General features: G+C 32.9%; 1 long non-coding RNA gene across 1 annotated transcript; it reads right to left on the reverse strand.

Moving 5' to 3' along the window:
* Nucleotides 1-15,300: 15,300 nt before the first annotated feature.
* LOC139877569 (uncharacterized) lies at nucleotides 15,301-15,921 on the reverse strand. Its single transcript, XR_011768672.1, has 3 exons — nucleotides 15,833-15,921; nucleotides 15,571-15,604; nucleotides 15,301-15,379 (listed from the first exon to the last, which is right to left on the reverse strand). It is a non-coding gene; the product is annotated as an uncharacterized lncRNA (long non-coding RNA).
* Between the last annotated feature and the right edge of the window lie 923 nt (nucleotides 15,922-16,844).

Raw genomic sequence — 16,844 nt, forward strand, 5'->3', positions numbered from 1 at the left:
GAAAAAGAACTCCTTGCTATTGTCTTTGCTTTTGACAAATTTCGTTCATATCTCTTTCTAGCTAAAACGGTGGTCTATACCGACCATTCTGCTCTTAGATACCTATTTTTGAAACAAGATGCTAAACCAAGATTAATCCATTGGATCTTACTATTACAAGAGTTTGATATTGAAATCCGAGATAAAAAGGGAGCAGAAAATCTCGCAGCCGATCATCTTTCTCATCTTGAAAATCCTGAATTAGAAGTTCTAAATGAATCGGCCATACAAGACAACTTTCGTGATGAATATCTATTGAAGATAGATTATAATGAAATACCATGGTTTGTAGACTATGCAAACTACTTAGTATGTGGATTCCTTGAAAAATGATTATCATACCAAAAACGAAAGAAATTCTTTAGTGATATAAACACTATTTCTGGGAAGATCCACATTTGTTTGAAAGTTGTCCAGATGGAATAATACGCCGATGTGTATTCGGAGATGAAGCCAATCAAATCTTAAACCATTGTCACATAGGACCAACAGGAGGGCATTATGGGCCTCAACTCACAGCAAGAAAAGTTTATGATGCTGGATTCTATTGGCCTACAATTTACAAAGACGCACACCTTCTTTGTAAATCCTGTGATGCTTGTCAAAGGGCCGGAAAAATAAGTAAACGTGATGAAATGCCACAAAATGTCATTCAAGTATGTGAAGTATTTGACGTTTAGGGTATTGACTTTATGGGTCCATTTCCAAAATCGCATAATAATCTATATATTCTCGTTGCCATTGATTATGTATCTAAATGGGCGGAAGCACAAGCTCTCCCAACTAACGATGCACGAGTTGTAGTCAACTTTTTAAAATGTCTTTTTGCAAGGTTTGGAACACCGAAAGCTTTAATAAGTGATCGGGGAACTCATTTATATAATAATCAACTTGAGAAAGTTCTTAAAATATATGGAGTAACTCATAAAATCTCCACTGCATATCATCCACAAACAAGTGGACAAGTTGAAAATACCAACCGAACTTTAAAACGTATTCTAGAGAAAATCGTAGGATCAAATCTGAAGGAATGGTCCATAAAATTGGAGGATGCACTCTGGGCTTTTAGAACAGCCTACAAAACTCCAATTGGAACCACACCTTTTAGACTCGTTTATGGAAAAGCATGTCATCTTCCAGTAGAAATTGAACACAAAGCATTTTGGGTTTTGAAGACATGTAATCTTGATTTACATGAAGCTGGACGTCTACGATTAAGTCAACTAAACGAATTAGAAGAATTAAGACATGAAGCATATGAAAATTCGTTAATCTATAAAGAAAGAACAAAGAAATGGCATGATAAAAGAATCAGAAGTTCAAAAGAATTTAAAGAAGGAGACAGAGTTCTTCTTTTCAATTCACGATTCAAGCTATTTCCTGGAAAATTGAAATCAAGATGATCTGGACCATTCATAGTTAAAAGAGTTTTCCCATACGGAACAGTAGAATTGATAAATTCAAATGGGATTGAATTTAAAGTTAATGGTCACAGAGTTAAACATTACATAGATAGTCCAATGGAAGTTGACAACGAAGTTAATCACAATTTCGATACCACAGCTAACTAAGTGTAGGGAGAATCAAGTCTTTAAAGGATAATATGTATTTCTGTTAGAGTTAGATTTTCTGTTTTCGTGTAGTTCTCGAAAATGGAACCCAAATGGTCTTTCCCTAGCAGACCCTAAAGAACTAGTCTTCTCCCCCCCATTCTGAATTTTTATTTTTTTTTAGGTTTTACGAAATGAAGACTTCCTGTGAATTAAACCATGGTCTAATGCTACACGCTTTGATTACTAAACGTAATAATGACACACTACAGAGTGAACTGGTATCAGTAATCAGAGAAAAATTGGACGGAGTAAGAAAAGAATCCAGATGCGAAAATAATAAGTTACAATTTGGTAAAGGAAAATCAAAATCCGCAGCGAAAAGAAGAGAACGACACCTTGAAAGATGTCACAAATGCGGAAAATGGTCACACGAAGGTAAATGTTCAAATAATCAAACCTATTCAAACACCGAGTTTGTTACTTTATACAGAGACGGACCGTTCATATGTTTAGAAGAAAAAACATTGAATGCTCGAGGTTACGCCTATGTAGCCATGGAAAATCAATTAGTCCGACTATCTTATGAGTGGGCTAGAGCATATCACTAAGAAATCTATTTCACAGGTAAGTTTGTACAGTTTTTATTTTTATTTTTATTTTTATTTTTAACCTTTTGATAATAAACGCTAATTTGTTCGCTATAAAGTATTAAATTGGTATTCGATGAAATTAGGTCTTGCGACCGAAATTATTGATATCATACAAAAATTTATTACATCACTGCGAAATTTAACGTTTATTCTTAAGGTATAAATATCTTTAATCAATCAACTCAAAATATTTCAAAAATTCGTCATGAGTTAAATTAGGTTATGGAACCGAAATTACTTTACCGAAAAGAGGGGCGTATATTTTTGATAATATTTGATTGATTAAAGTGGGATAAAAGCCAAAAAGATTTTTAATTTTATTTTTACCATGTTTTTAAAATTTATATATAAATCTTAAATTGATATTGTAAACTTTTTAAATCAATATATTTAAAATTGTAAATATTTGAAAAATTAATATTTTTAATATAAGTTTGTATGTATAAAAACAAAATTAAATTTAAGTTTGGTGTGAATTTTTAATATTAATTTTGAATTTTATGCATTTTAAATTTAAGTTGTGTGAATTTAAAAACAAAAATTTACTTTATCTCATTAAGTTAAAAATAGGATTTTTAAAATTCGTCGTAAGTTGAAGACTAGGTCGTTGAGCCAAAATTGCTTTACCCGAGGGCGGGACGAGAATTTTTATTATCATTATTTTTAATCTTATTGAAATTAAAAATAACAAGGGAAACAAAATTTTAAAATTAATTTATTAATTTGTTTTATAAGTTAAAGATTTCTATAAAAAAAAAATCCAATATGTTTGGAAACTTTGGTAAAATTTAATCATTTTTCTACGCTAATCACCCTCAATAATTTAAATTGTTACTGATTTCTTGCAAATGAGGGCATTGCAAGATCTTAAGTGTGGGAAGGGGTTAAATTCTTTTGGTATTTTAAATTTTTTTAATTTAAACACTTGGTTACCATTAAAAATACTAGTAACGCAGTAGTTGTATTAGAATCTAGTGCTCTCTGATAATAAAGAACAGCCCTAGTCTTATATACTGACTACCCAATTCTAGTAAAAATTTTCAAAATTTTCAATTAAATGAACTCAAAATCATGTTTATACATATTTATGAACGATAAAACTAGGTGTTAACACAGAAATTATTGTTACTTTGGAAAGGACATAAATTGAAAAACAAACCAAAATGTTAAAATTCATTTAAAATGGAATAGAGGACAATAAAAAGGAAAATAAAAGCCAAGTGTGGGAAAATTTTTACCAAGTTATTCAAAACATATATCACATATTTTTGTACAAATAACTGAAAATAATTTTGCTTTGGACTAAACTAAAAAGTTTTACCCGATTTACTGTAAGAAAGATGGATCTACACGATGAATCAATTCCATCATTAAAAGGAAGTAAAGTCTTTTGAAAAAGACACGCGCTTCTTGATTTAGGTCAGAAAGTTGTCGTCCAGACCAGCTGTAGGTTGACGAAAAATCTAGAAAAGTCATCACTAAAATCAGCAGGAAATCCACGGACCTCAGCATCAAACAGGGTCGCCAAGTGGTCAGATTTATCCTAACCATGAGAAGGATTTATCTCGTACAATGGGGGGCACCGTGCAAATTATCTTGATAAGACTAATGAATCAGTTCCCCAGAAAGGATAATCTCCTTAAAAGATCAAAAATCAGCTTTTAAGACTGATATTACTCAATCCTTGAGATTGACCTTAAAGATTGAGAATTCAAACTCATGGAATTCAATGATATCTAAACTCGAGCTTGAACGAGAAAATATTTTGATCAAAATTACAAACCGATTTGTTTTCTGAAAACCCATTTTCAATGCGTTCATTACCTTTGAACGTAAAATCGTAGAAATTCACCTGGAATTCATTAGGTCACCTGAACCAATTCGGGTGTCAACCGTAAGAACGTTGGTTGCATAGCATGGTCAAAGACAGGACCTTGTGCCAGACCGAAAAATTATAAGGGTGAGCTTTACTATTGCTCATACCAAGGATAGTAATTGCGTCCGACACGTTATAGACCATAATTAAAAGCATGTCAGGGGACATTGCCTTAACAGTTGCTTGTTCAATGCTTTCCTTTACAACCGGATGGTAGTTTATCGAAAGGTAATATACGGAGCAAGTATACTGGACGTGTTGCTTTCCCAATACAAGGTTAGCAAGTGGGTGACACAAAACCGCAAGTTTTAAGCTAAAAATTTCAAATATGAAACCCACCAAACCCACAAAAAGAATTTACAAACACCGGTGAAGGGTTATTCCGGAAAACTTATCTAGGGTAAAAGCTAGATTTAATTTTCAAAAGATCAAATGTTTTCATAAATATCCAATTTCCTTAATGGATTTAAATTTTTATAGTCATGTGAGACTGTAAACCATAACGTTACTACCACTGTTTATACCACCGTATAGAAATCACTGATGTACAAAGTGTGAAGAATAAAGAAGTGATTCTAGTATTTCAAGACTATATTGCTTGAGGACAAGCAACGCTCAAGTGTGGGAATATTTGATAATGCTAAAAACGAACATATATTTCATAGCATTATACCTCAAGAAAGACAAACTTTTAGTTGAAGTTGTCCTATTTACAAGTAATATTCGTTTAAATAATAAAAGGTGAAGACAAAAGACGGATTCGACGATTTGAAGACGCAAACGACCAAAAAGCTCAAAAGTACAAAATACAATCAAAGTGGTTCCAAATATTGATAAGAAACGTCTCGAAAGTACAAGAGTACAAGATTCAAAACGCAAAGTACAAGATATTAAATTGTACGCAAGGACGTTCGAAAATCCGGAATCGGGACATGAGTCAACTCTCAACGCTCGACGCAACGGACCGAAAGTTACAAATTAATCATGTATATAAATATAATATAATATATAATTAATTATATGAATTATATATTTATATTATATTTATATTATTAAAATCCGTCGGCAAAGCTAAGATCCAAATTGGAGTGAGCTGGAAATTCAAACTCCGTGACTCGCGAAGTTTGAAGGGTAAATTCACCGCGACTCGCGGAGCACTCAAAACCAAATCTGCCTATAAAAGGAAACGCATTTTGATCGTTTTAAATATCATATATCAATCTCTCTCTATATACGTAAATATATATATATATATAATTTATATTTTAATTTTAATTTTAATTTTAAATCCTAATAATAAGGGTATGTTAGCGAATGTTGTAAGTCGAAATTCTGTCCGTGTAACGCTACGCTATTTTTAATCATTGTAAGTTATGTTCAACCTTTTTAATTTAATGTCTCGTAGCTAAGTTATTATTATGCTTATTTAAAACGAAGTAATCATGATGTTGGGCTAATTACTAAAATTGGGTAATTGGGCTTTATACCATAATTGGGGTTTGGACAAAAGAACGACACTTGTGGAAATTAGACTATGGGCTATTAATGGGCTTTATATTTGTTTAACTAAATGATAGTTTGTTAATTTTAATATGAAGATTTACAATTGGACGTCCCTATAAATAACCATATACACTCGACCAGACATGATGGGCGGGGTATTTATATGTACGAATAATAGTTCATTTAACCGGACACGGGAATGGATTAATAGTCACTAGAATTATTAAAACAGGGGTGAAATTATGTACAAGGACACTTGGCATAATTGCTAACAAAGTATTAAAACCTTGGGTTACACGCAGTCGATAACCTGGTGTAATTATTAAACAAAGTATTAAAACCTTGTTACAGTTTAAGTCCCCAATTAGTTGAAATATTTGACTTCGGGTATAAGGATAATTTGACGAGGACACTCGCACTTTATATTTATGACTGATGGACTGTTATGGACAAAAACCAGACAGACATATTAAATAATCCAGGACAAAGGACAATTAACCCATGGACATAAAACTAAAATCAACATGTCAAACATCATGATTACGGAAGTTTAAATAAGCATAATTCTTTTATTTCATATTTAATTTCCTTTATTTTATATTTAATTGCACTTCTAATTATCGCACTTTTATTTATTGTTATTTAATTGCACTTTTAATTATCGTACTTTTTAATTATCTCAATTTTATTTTATCGTACTTTTATTTATCGCAATTTCATTATCGTTATTTACTTTACGCTTTAAATTAAGTTATATTTATTTTTAATATTTTACATTAGGTTTTAACTGCGACTAAAGTTTTAAAAATCGACAAACCGGTCATTAAACGGTAAAAACCCCCCTTTTATAATAATAATATTGCATATATATATTTTTGTATTATTATAAATTAAAACTAATATAGCGTTAAGCTTTGTTTAAAAGATTCCCGGTGGAACGAACCAGACTTACTAAAAACTACACTACTGTACGATTAGGTACACTGCCTATAAGTGTTGTAGCAAGGTTTAAGTATATCCATTCTATAAATAAATAAATAAATATCTTGTATAAAATTGTATCGTATTTAATAGTATTTAGTTGTAAAAATAAAGCTATTTCATATACACCTCGCATAACATCAGTCACCAATACAACAACGACAACAATCACAATCACAATCGCAACAACTATTCCAACAACCGTAACAACAAAAATCGCAACCCCAACAACAACTATAACAACCGATTCAACAACAACAATAACCACAACAACAAGCATCCCAACAATAATAACAAAAGGCAGAAGTCATGCCTGATGTGTGAAGGATACCAACCGACTGGGTTCTGCCCGACAACGTGTACTAAGTGTAAAAGAAGTGGTCATGGCGCGACGAAGTGTGAAGTCTACGGACCGGTGATTAACAAAAATAATGCAACAAATAATGTCGGGACAAATAATGCCGCCTTTATTTGTTATGGATGTGGGAAACCGGGCCACGTCAAGAGTAAATGCCCTAACCAAGGGAATACAAATGGGCAAAGTCGTGGAAGAGTCTTCAACATCAATGCGGCAAAAGCGCAGGAAGACCCGGAGCTTGTTACGGGTACGTTTCTTATTGATGAAAAACCTGCTTATGTTTTATTTGATTCGGGTGCGGATAGAAGCTATATGAGTAAAGATTTTTGTGCTAAATTAAGTTGTCCATTGACACATTTGGATAATAAATTTTTACTCGAATTAGCAAACGGTAAATTAATTACAGCAGATAATATATGTCAGAATCGAGAAATTAAACTGGTTAGCGAAACGTTTAAGATTGATTTGATACCAGTAGAGTTAGGGAGTTTTGATGTGATAATTGGTATGGACTAGTTGAAAGAGGTGAAAGCAGAAATCATTTATTACAAAAATACGATTCGCATTATGCTAGAAAAAGGAAAACCCTTAATGGTGTACGGAGAAAAGAGCAACGTGAAGCTAAATCTTATTAGTAATTTGAAGGCGCAAAAACTAATAAGAAAAGGTTGCTATGTTATTATAGCACATGTCGAGAAAGTACAAACCGAAGAAAAGAACATCAATGATGTTCCCGTCGCAAAAGAATTTCCCGATGTATTTTCGAAAGAATTACCGGGACTACCTCCACACCGATCCGTTGAATTTCAAATAGGCCTTGTACCAGGAGCTGCACCAATAGCTCGTGCTCCATACAGACTCACACCCAGTGAAATGAAGGAACTTCAAAGTCAATTACAAGAACTTTTAGAGCGTGGTTTCATACGACCAAGCACATCACCATGGGGAGCTCCTGTTTTGTTTGTCAAAAAGAAGGATGGTACATTCAGGTTGTGTATTGACTACCGAGAGTTGAACAAACTTACCATCAAGAACCGTTATCCACTACCGAGAATTGACGACTTATTTGATCAACTACAAGGCTCGTCAGTTTATTCGAAAATTGATTTACGTTATGGATATCATCAAATGCGGGTGAAGGAGGATGATATTCCAAAGACTGCTTTTAGGACGCGTTACGGTCATTATGAGTTTATGGTTATGCCGTTTGGATTGACTAACGCACCAGCTGTGTTCATGAACCTCATGAACCGAGCTTGTAGGCCATATCTTGACAAATTTGTCATTGTCATCATCGATGACATACTTATTTACTCAAAGAATGATCAAGAGCACAGTGAACATTTGAGAAAGGTGTCAGAATTATTGAGAAAGGAAAAATTGTACGCTAAGTTTTCAAAGTGTGCATTTTGGTTGAAAGAAGTTCAATTCCTCGGTCACTTGGTAAACAGAGAAGGTATTCAGGTGGATCCGGCAAAGATTGAAACCGTCAAAAAATGGAAAACCCCAAAAACTCCGAAGCACATACGCCACTTTTTAGGATTGGATGGTTACTACAGAAGATTTATCCAATATTTTTCCAAAATAGCAAAACCCTTGACTGCATTAACGTATAAAGGGAAAAAATTTGAATAGAAGGATGAACAAGAGAAAGCGTTTCAATTGTTGAAGAAAAAGTTAACTACGGCACCTATATTGTCATTGCCGGAAGGGAATGATGATTTTGTGATATAGTGTGACGCCTCAAAGCAAGGCCTCGGTTGTATATTAATGCAACGAACGAAGGTAATTGCTTATGCGTCTAGACAATTGAAGATTCACGAGCAAAATTATATGACTCACAATTTGGAATTGGGTGTTGTTGTTTTTGCATTAAAAACTTGGAGGCACTACTTATATGGGGTCAAAAGTATTATATATACCGACCACAAAAGTCTCCAACACATATTTAATCAGAAACAACTGAACATGAGACAGCGTAGGTGGATTGAGTTATTGAATGATTACGATTTCGAGATTCGTTACCACCCGGGGAAGGCGAATGTGGTAGCCGACGCTTTGAGTAGAAAGGACGGAGAACCTATGCGGGTAAAAGCTATGAATATAATTATTCGTACTAACCTTACTACACAAATAAAGGAGGCGCAGCAGGGAGTTTTAAAAGAAGGAAAGTTGAAGAATGAAATACCCAAAGGATCTGAAAAACATCTAAATATTCGGGAAGACGGAACCCGGTATAGGGCTGAAAGAATTTGGGTACCAAAGTTTAGAGACATGAGAGAAATGGTACTTAAGGAAGCACATAAAACTAGATATTCAATACATCCCGGAGCGGGAAAGATGTACAAAGATCTCAAGAAACACTTTTGGTGACCAGGTATGAAAGCCGATATTGCTAGATACGTAGGAGAATGTTTGACGTGTTTTAAGGTCAAAGCTGAACATCAGAAACCATCAGGTCTACTTCAATAACCCAAAATCCCAGAATGGAAATGGGAAACATTACCATGGATTTCATTACTAAATTGCCAAGGACTGCAATTGGTTATGATACTATTTGGGTAATAGTCGATCGTCTCACCAAGTCAGCACACTTTCTGCCAATGAGAGAAGATGATAAAATAGAGAAGTTAGCACGACGATACTTGAAGGAAGTTGTCTCCATACATGGAATACCAGTCTCTATTATCTCTGATAGGGATGGCAGATTTGTTTCAAGGTTTTGGCAGACATTACAGCAAGCATTGAGAACTCGTCTAGACATGAGTACTACCTATCACCCACAAACTGATGGGCAGAGCGAAAGGACGATACAAACGCTTAAAGACATGCTACGAGCATGTGTTATTGATTTTGGAAACAGTTGGGATCGACATCTACCGTTAGCAGAATTTTCCTACAACAACAGTTACCACTCGAGTATTGAGATGGCACCGTTTGAAGCACTTTATGGTAGAAAGTGCAGGTCTCCGATTTTTTGGAGTGAATTTGGGGATAGACAAATTACGGGTCCAGAAATTCTTCAAGAAATTACAGAGAAAATCATTCAAATTCAACAGCGGTTGAAAACCGCCCAAAGTCGACAAAAGAGTTACGCGGACATTAAGAGAAAAGATATAGAATTTGAAATTGGAGAGATGGTCATGTTAAGATTTCACCTTGGAAGGGCGTTGTTCGATTTGGTAAACGGGGGAAACTAAACCCAAGGTACATTGGACCATTCAAGATTATAGATCGTGTCGGACCAGTAGCTTACCGACTTGACTTACCTCAAAAACTCGCCGGGGTACATAATACCTTTCATGTCTCGAATATGAAGAAATGTTTTGCTAAAGAAGATCTCACTATTCCGTTAGACGAAATCCAAATCAATGAAAAACTTCAATTCATCGAAGAACCCGTCGAAATAATGGATCGCGAGGTTAAAAGACTTAAGCAAAACAAGATACCAATTGTTAAGGTTCGATGGAATTCTCGTAGAGGACCCGAATTCACCTGGGAACATGAAGATCAGATGAAGAAGAAATACCCGCACCTATTTCCAGAAGATGCGTCAACACTTCCAACAGCTTGAAATTTCGGGACGAAATTTATTTAACGGGTAGGTACTGTAGTGACTCGAACTTTTCCATGATTATTCCATGATTATATATTAAATGAAAACTATGTTTGCATGATTAAATGTTTCCAACATGTTAAGCAATCAAACTTGTTAAGACTTGATTATTTGAAATGAGTTTCATGTAGACAATTGACCACCCAAGTTGACCGGCGATTCACGAACGTTAAAACTTGTAAAAACGACATGATGATATATATATGGACATATATATGGTTAACATGAGATCATGATAAGTAAGTATCTCATTAAGTATATTAACAATGTGTGATATACATAAAAAATGAGAATACTGAATTATGAAGCTCGAAACGATATACATAACGATTATCGTTATAACAACGTCTTACTAAATACATATGTATTGTTTTAAGATATTGATATACTATATTTAACATGATAAAATGATAATTAAGTATATCATTGAGTGTATTAACAATGAACTATACAAGTAAGATGAGACTACTAACTTAAGGATTTCGAAAGAATATATATATGTAACGATTATCGTTGTAATAGTATTTTAACATATATATATATATGATGTTAAGATATATTCATACACTATGTTATCATGTTAACATAAAAATTTAACATCTCATTTAAGTATAATAACAATGAATTAATTACATTTAACAAGATCGTTAACTTAAAGGTTTCAAAACAACACTTACATGTAACGACTAGCTATGACTTAACGACTCAGTTAAAATGTATATACATGTAGTGTATTTAGATGTATTAGTACACTTTTGAAAGACTTCAAGACACATATCAAAGTACTTCTACTTAACAAAAATGCTTACAATTACATCCTCATTCATTTTCATCAACAATTCTACTCGTATGCACCCGTATTCGTACTCATACAATACACAGCTTCTAGATGTATTTACTATTGGTATATACACTTCAATGATCAACTCTTAGCAGCCCTTGTGAGTCACCTTAACATGTGGGAACCATCATTTGGCAACTAGCATGAAATATCTCACAAAATTACAAAAAATATTATAAATCATTCATGAATTATTTACAAGAAAACAAACTTACACATCCTTTATATCTAATCCATATACCAACGACCAAAAACACCTACAAACACTTTCATTCTTCAATTTTCTTCATCTAATTGATCTCTCTCAAGTTTTATCTTCAAGTTCTAAGTGTTCTTCATAAATTCTACAAGTTCTAGTTTCATAAAATCAAGAATACTTTCAAGTTTACAAGTCTACTTCCAAGCTTTCTAATCCATTCCAAGTAATCATCTAAGATCAAGAAACCTCTGTTATTTATAGTAGGTTATCATTATAATTCAAGGTAATATTCATATTCAAACTTTGATTCGATTTCTATAACTATAAACTATCTTAATTCGAGTAAAAATCTTACTTGAACTTGTTTTTGTGTCATGATTCTACTTCAAGAACTTTCAAGCCATCCAAGATCTTTTGAAGCTAGATCAATTTTTGTCACTTCCAGTAGGTTTACCTAATAAACTTAAGGTAGTAATGATGTTCATAACATCATTCGATTCATATATATATAACTATCTTATTCGAAGATTTAAACTTGTAATCACTAGAACATAGTTTTAGTTAATTCTAAACTTGTTCGCAAACAAAGTTAATCCTTCTAACATAACTTTTAAAATAAATTAAACACATGTTCTATATCTATATGATATGCTAACTTAATGATTTAAAACCTGGAAACACGAAGAACACCGTAAAACCGGACATACGCCGTCGTAGTAAAACCGGAGGCTGTTTTGGGTTAGAAAAATAAAAACTATCTTAATCTTTGAATTGGAAGTTTATTTTCTGGAAAAATGATATTTCATATGAATATGATACTATATCCAAAAATCATGGTTAAACACAAAGTTGAAATATGTTTTTCAAAATGGACATCAAGATGTCGTTCTTTCGACGAAAATGACTACCTCTTTAAAAAATGACTTGTAACATGTATTTCCGACTATAAACTTATACTTTTTCTGTTTAGTTTCATAAATTTCAATTCATTATGAAACCATAGCAACTTGAATCACTCAAAACGGATTTGAAACGAAGAAATGACGGGTAAAATAAAATTGGATAAATTTGCTAGTTTTAGCTACGAAAATTTTGTAACAAATCTAGACTAACCATAACTTAACTAATTTATATTGTACATGTATTCTAACATATATTATGTAATCTTGGGATACCATAGACACGTATACAATGTTTTGACATATCATATCGACGCCATCTATATATATTATTTGGAATAACCATAGACACTCTATATGTAGTAATGCTTGAATTAACTATACAGGGTTGAGGTTGATTCCAAAATAATATATATACTTTGAGTTGTGATCTAGCCCGAGACTTGTATACACTGGGTCGTGGATTGATTCGAGATAATATATATTGATTTATATATGTACTACTAACTGTGGACAATTAATTGTGGACTACGAACGTTGGACTGTTAACTTAACAAACTTAAATCGTTAAAACATAATAACACATATTGTAAATATATTTCGATCATACTTTGATTTATATGTATATATTTGTTATAGGTTCGTGAATCGACCAGTGGCCAAGTGTTATTTTCCGACGAAGTGATAATCTGTGAAAGTGAGTTATAGTCCCATTTTTACTATCCAATATTTTGGGATGAGAATACATGCAGTTTTGTAAATGTTTTACAAAATAGACACAAGTACTTGAAATTACATTCTATGTTGGATTATGAATACCGAATATCACCCTTTTAGCTTGGTAACCTAAGAATTAGGGAACAGACACCCTAATTGACGCGAATCCTAAAGGTAGATCTACCCGCACTAACTCCCCCCATACTGGAAAATGGTATGCTTTAGTACTTCGAGTTATTAATACAGATGGATTTCTGTTTTGGGGATATTCTATATGCATTTTGTTAATGTCGGTTACCAGGTGTTCAACATATGAATGGTTTTTATGCAGTTTGCATGTTATTGAAAAATGGAAATGGAAATCTTGTGGTCTATTATTACGATTTGATAAATATGTAGGTTAAACATATAACTCACCAATATTTTTGTTGACTTTTAAGCATGTTTATTCTCAGGTGATTATTAAGAGCTTCCGCTGTTGCATGCTAATTTAAGGACAAGAATTGGAGTCAGCATGCTTGTAATATATTGTTTAAAAACTGCATTCGGAGATTTAAATCGATGTGTAATATTGTTGTAAACCAATATGTAATATTCGTGTGTAAAACGTTATCTTTTAGATTATCATTACTTGATAATCTACGTTATGGTTTTTGAACCTTTATTGATAAAATAAAGGTTATGGTTTGTTTTTAAATAAAACGAATGCAGTCTTTGAAAAACGTCTCATATAGAGGTCAAACCTCGCAACGAAATCAATTAATATGAAAAGTTTATAATCGATATGAACGGGACATTTCAAATGTCGTCTCTGAATCGTGTTGGTTACGCAATTTATTACTTGAACTTCATCATCCTCTCACCAAAGCTACCATAGTCTATTGTGATAATGTCAGTTCAATTTATCTCGCCAACAATCCGGTCCAACATCAACGAACTAAACACATTGAACTTGACATTCACTTTGTTCGTGAGAAAATTGCTCGTGGTCAACTGCGCATTTTACATGTCCCTTCTCGCTATCAAATAGCAGATATCTTCACTAAACACTACTACATTTCGGCACATTAAGACGTGTTAAAAATCCTTTTTAGACGTGTTAAACAACACGTCTACATGTGACAGCTTCAATTGGTCAATGTCAATTAGAGCGGTTCAAGGAACCGGTCTAAAAAACTCAATTAGACGTGTTCCTCTTTTTTGTCAATTAGACGTGTTCCCGGAACACGTCTAATTGATTAAATTAACACGTCTAATTGATTAACAACACGTTTAATTGATTAAAATAACACGTCTAATTGATTAAATTAGACGTCTTCCCGGTATTAACAGGTATCAATTAGACGTGTTCCCCGTAAATGTTAACCCTGGTTAAATTCTCAAATATTTCAAATGATACCCACCAAAATCTCAAATATTTCAAATAATACCCACCAAATACCAAAATGCACCATATATAACATATTAAATTTACTACAAAATCAAACTATGTATAAATATCATATATATAAATATCTTTAAAGTATTTACAAAAGAAGTCATAAATGTAATTTACAATGGAGGAAACTATAAACTAATAGCTGGTTCTTTGAGCACTCATCCGACATGCCATCCCTCTGCCATCCGTCCTCCTCCTGCCGCCTTCCTGCCTCTTGCCTCCATGTGCCAACAACATTATGCAGAAGCAAAGTTGACCCATATCATCACAAAAGTGACAATAATGACCCATAATTTTATCAACGTACCAAAATGGACCCAAATCCCAACTCCAGTAAATAATTTGACCCATATCTATGTATATTATTGATCTAAGAACTTCAATAAACTTACATATCCATGATAGTAATTCTCTAACAACGAACAACAACAAACAAAGTGATCGATAATTTTCTGCAAAAAAAGAACCAAAAAAACCAAACAAGAAAATTCATTAGCATTTTAATCAATCCATTTTAAACAAGGTATAAGACAAACGTCAAGTAAATGAGTATTTGTTATAGATTTAACATTAGAGACATAAAATCCATACGAATATGGAATTGTAGAACCAACTAAGAACAAAACATACATGCTGGTTCCATTGTCAACAATTCTCTTTCCTTCGATGTCTCTTTTCTTCTTTATCCGTAACATTTTATTTATAACACCTGCTAGGCATTATTAGTGTGTTAATACAATCATGGAGTATGTATATCTATCTATCTATTTTGAAAACCAAAATAAACTCATGCACACTATAGAAAGGCACATGCTATTTTTTACACTTCTTGTTATCTCCTAACAAACAATACACTTAATATACTATGTATGTACATATATAAAAATGGAGAAAATTTACCTTAGGAACGATTCAACGAACATCTTCAAGTATCCTAAAATGTATTCAATACCAACGCGTTATAATTTTAAAACAAACTAACATTGAATTAAATAAGCATAATAAATCTTAAATTCTCAAGGAAGACACTTTTTATCCTCTGCTCAAGATACTATTCCAACAAATGTCCATCTTCAAAAAGGGTATTTAGACGTGAAGAAAATGAGAATAATAACACATAAGGAAGGTCAAATTAGTTAAAACTGTAAAAGAATAAAAGAACCTCAAGACTGATTAAAGCTAAAGCATTGGTTAAATTGAGAAGACTGAGCAAAATCACGTCGGAGAAGTCAAATCACCGTCTACCGAAATCCTGAAATACACGAAATTGCAATATAAAACTCTTAGAAGATGTATTCACGACAAAAAAAAACGGTGTTATATAATGACACATGTTTTGTTTATAAATATCATATACCTCGGAAAACAAACAAAGATCATTAAGAAGTTGATCCATAAAAATCCACATATGTTTACCGGTAACCACAACATGATCAACGATTATGTCCAACAAAGGTAACTTTGGATATTTTCGATGTTCAAAAGAGTAAATTCAGTTCGCAATATAGTCACCTCTGGTCATAATTAATCTCTAACACGTCAATTACAAAATAGCTAAAAAGAAACGGGTCAAATGGATTAAAATCCCCCAGATTGTATTTCCTTACAACTAAAGAAACTAAAGTGTTAATGAAAAAAGTATAACTTTTTGTAATCGTATTGACAGTCTAACCACATATAAAGAAGTAAAGTTTTGTACGAAAAGCATTTGAGGTCATTCCAACCCGACCCATTTTGACCGAATCTAACATACATTTTGACCCATTTGCAAGTCTTGACATACCCTTCACCCATAGATTATTGGTGATAAGACATCTTTGCAACTGCTGGGCCAAGGAGGTCTTGTGCTAACAGTACATCCGGCAAATTGCCTTTCATATATAGATTCATATACCAAGTGTTATTGAAGTTTACTGATTTGGGTGAGAATTCAAAGTTTCATAACTGGAGAGTGGAGAAAGACTAAGAAGAAAACGCCCACATGCGACTGTTCTCATCTTTTATGTAAAGCCAAATGAATTAATTTAGGAAGCTGCACTACATATATATTATTTGAAGTTGTGTCTAATGTACATAGTATTCTGAAACTGTATCTGTTAGATACGTTAACCTAAGATAAGTATTTCACTAATTTGCATGATGACCAATAGTGTTACCTTTTTCTCACATGTAAG

This window comes from Rutidosis leptorrhynchoides, chromosome 11, assembly GCF_046630445.1.
Source record: "Rutidosis leptorrhynchoides isolate AG116_Rl617_1_P2 chromosome 11, CSIRO_AGI_Rlap_v1, whole genome shotgun sequence".
NCBI lineage: Eukaryota > Viridiplantae > Streptophyta > Magnoliopsida > Asterales > Asteraceae > Rutidosis > Rutidosis leptorrhynchoides.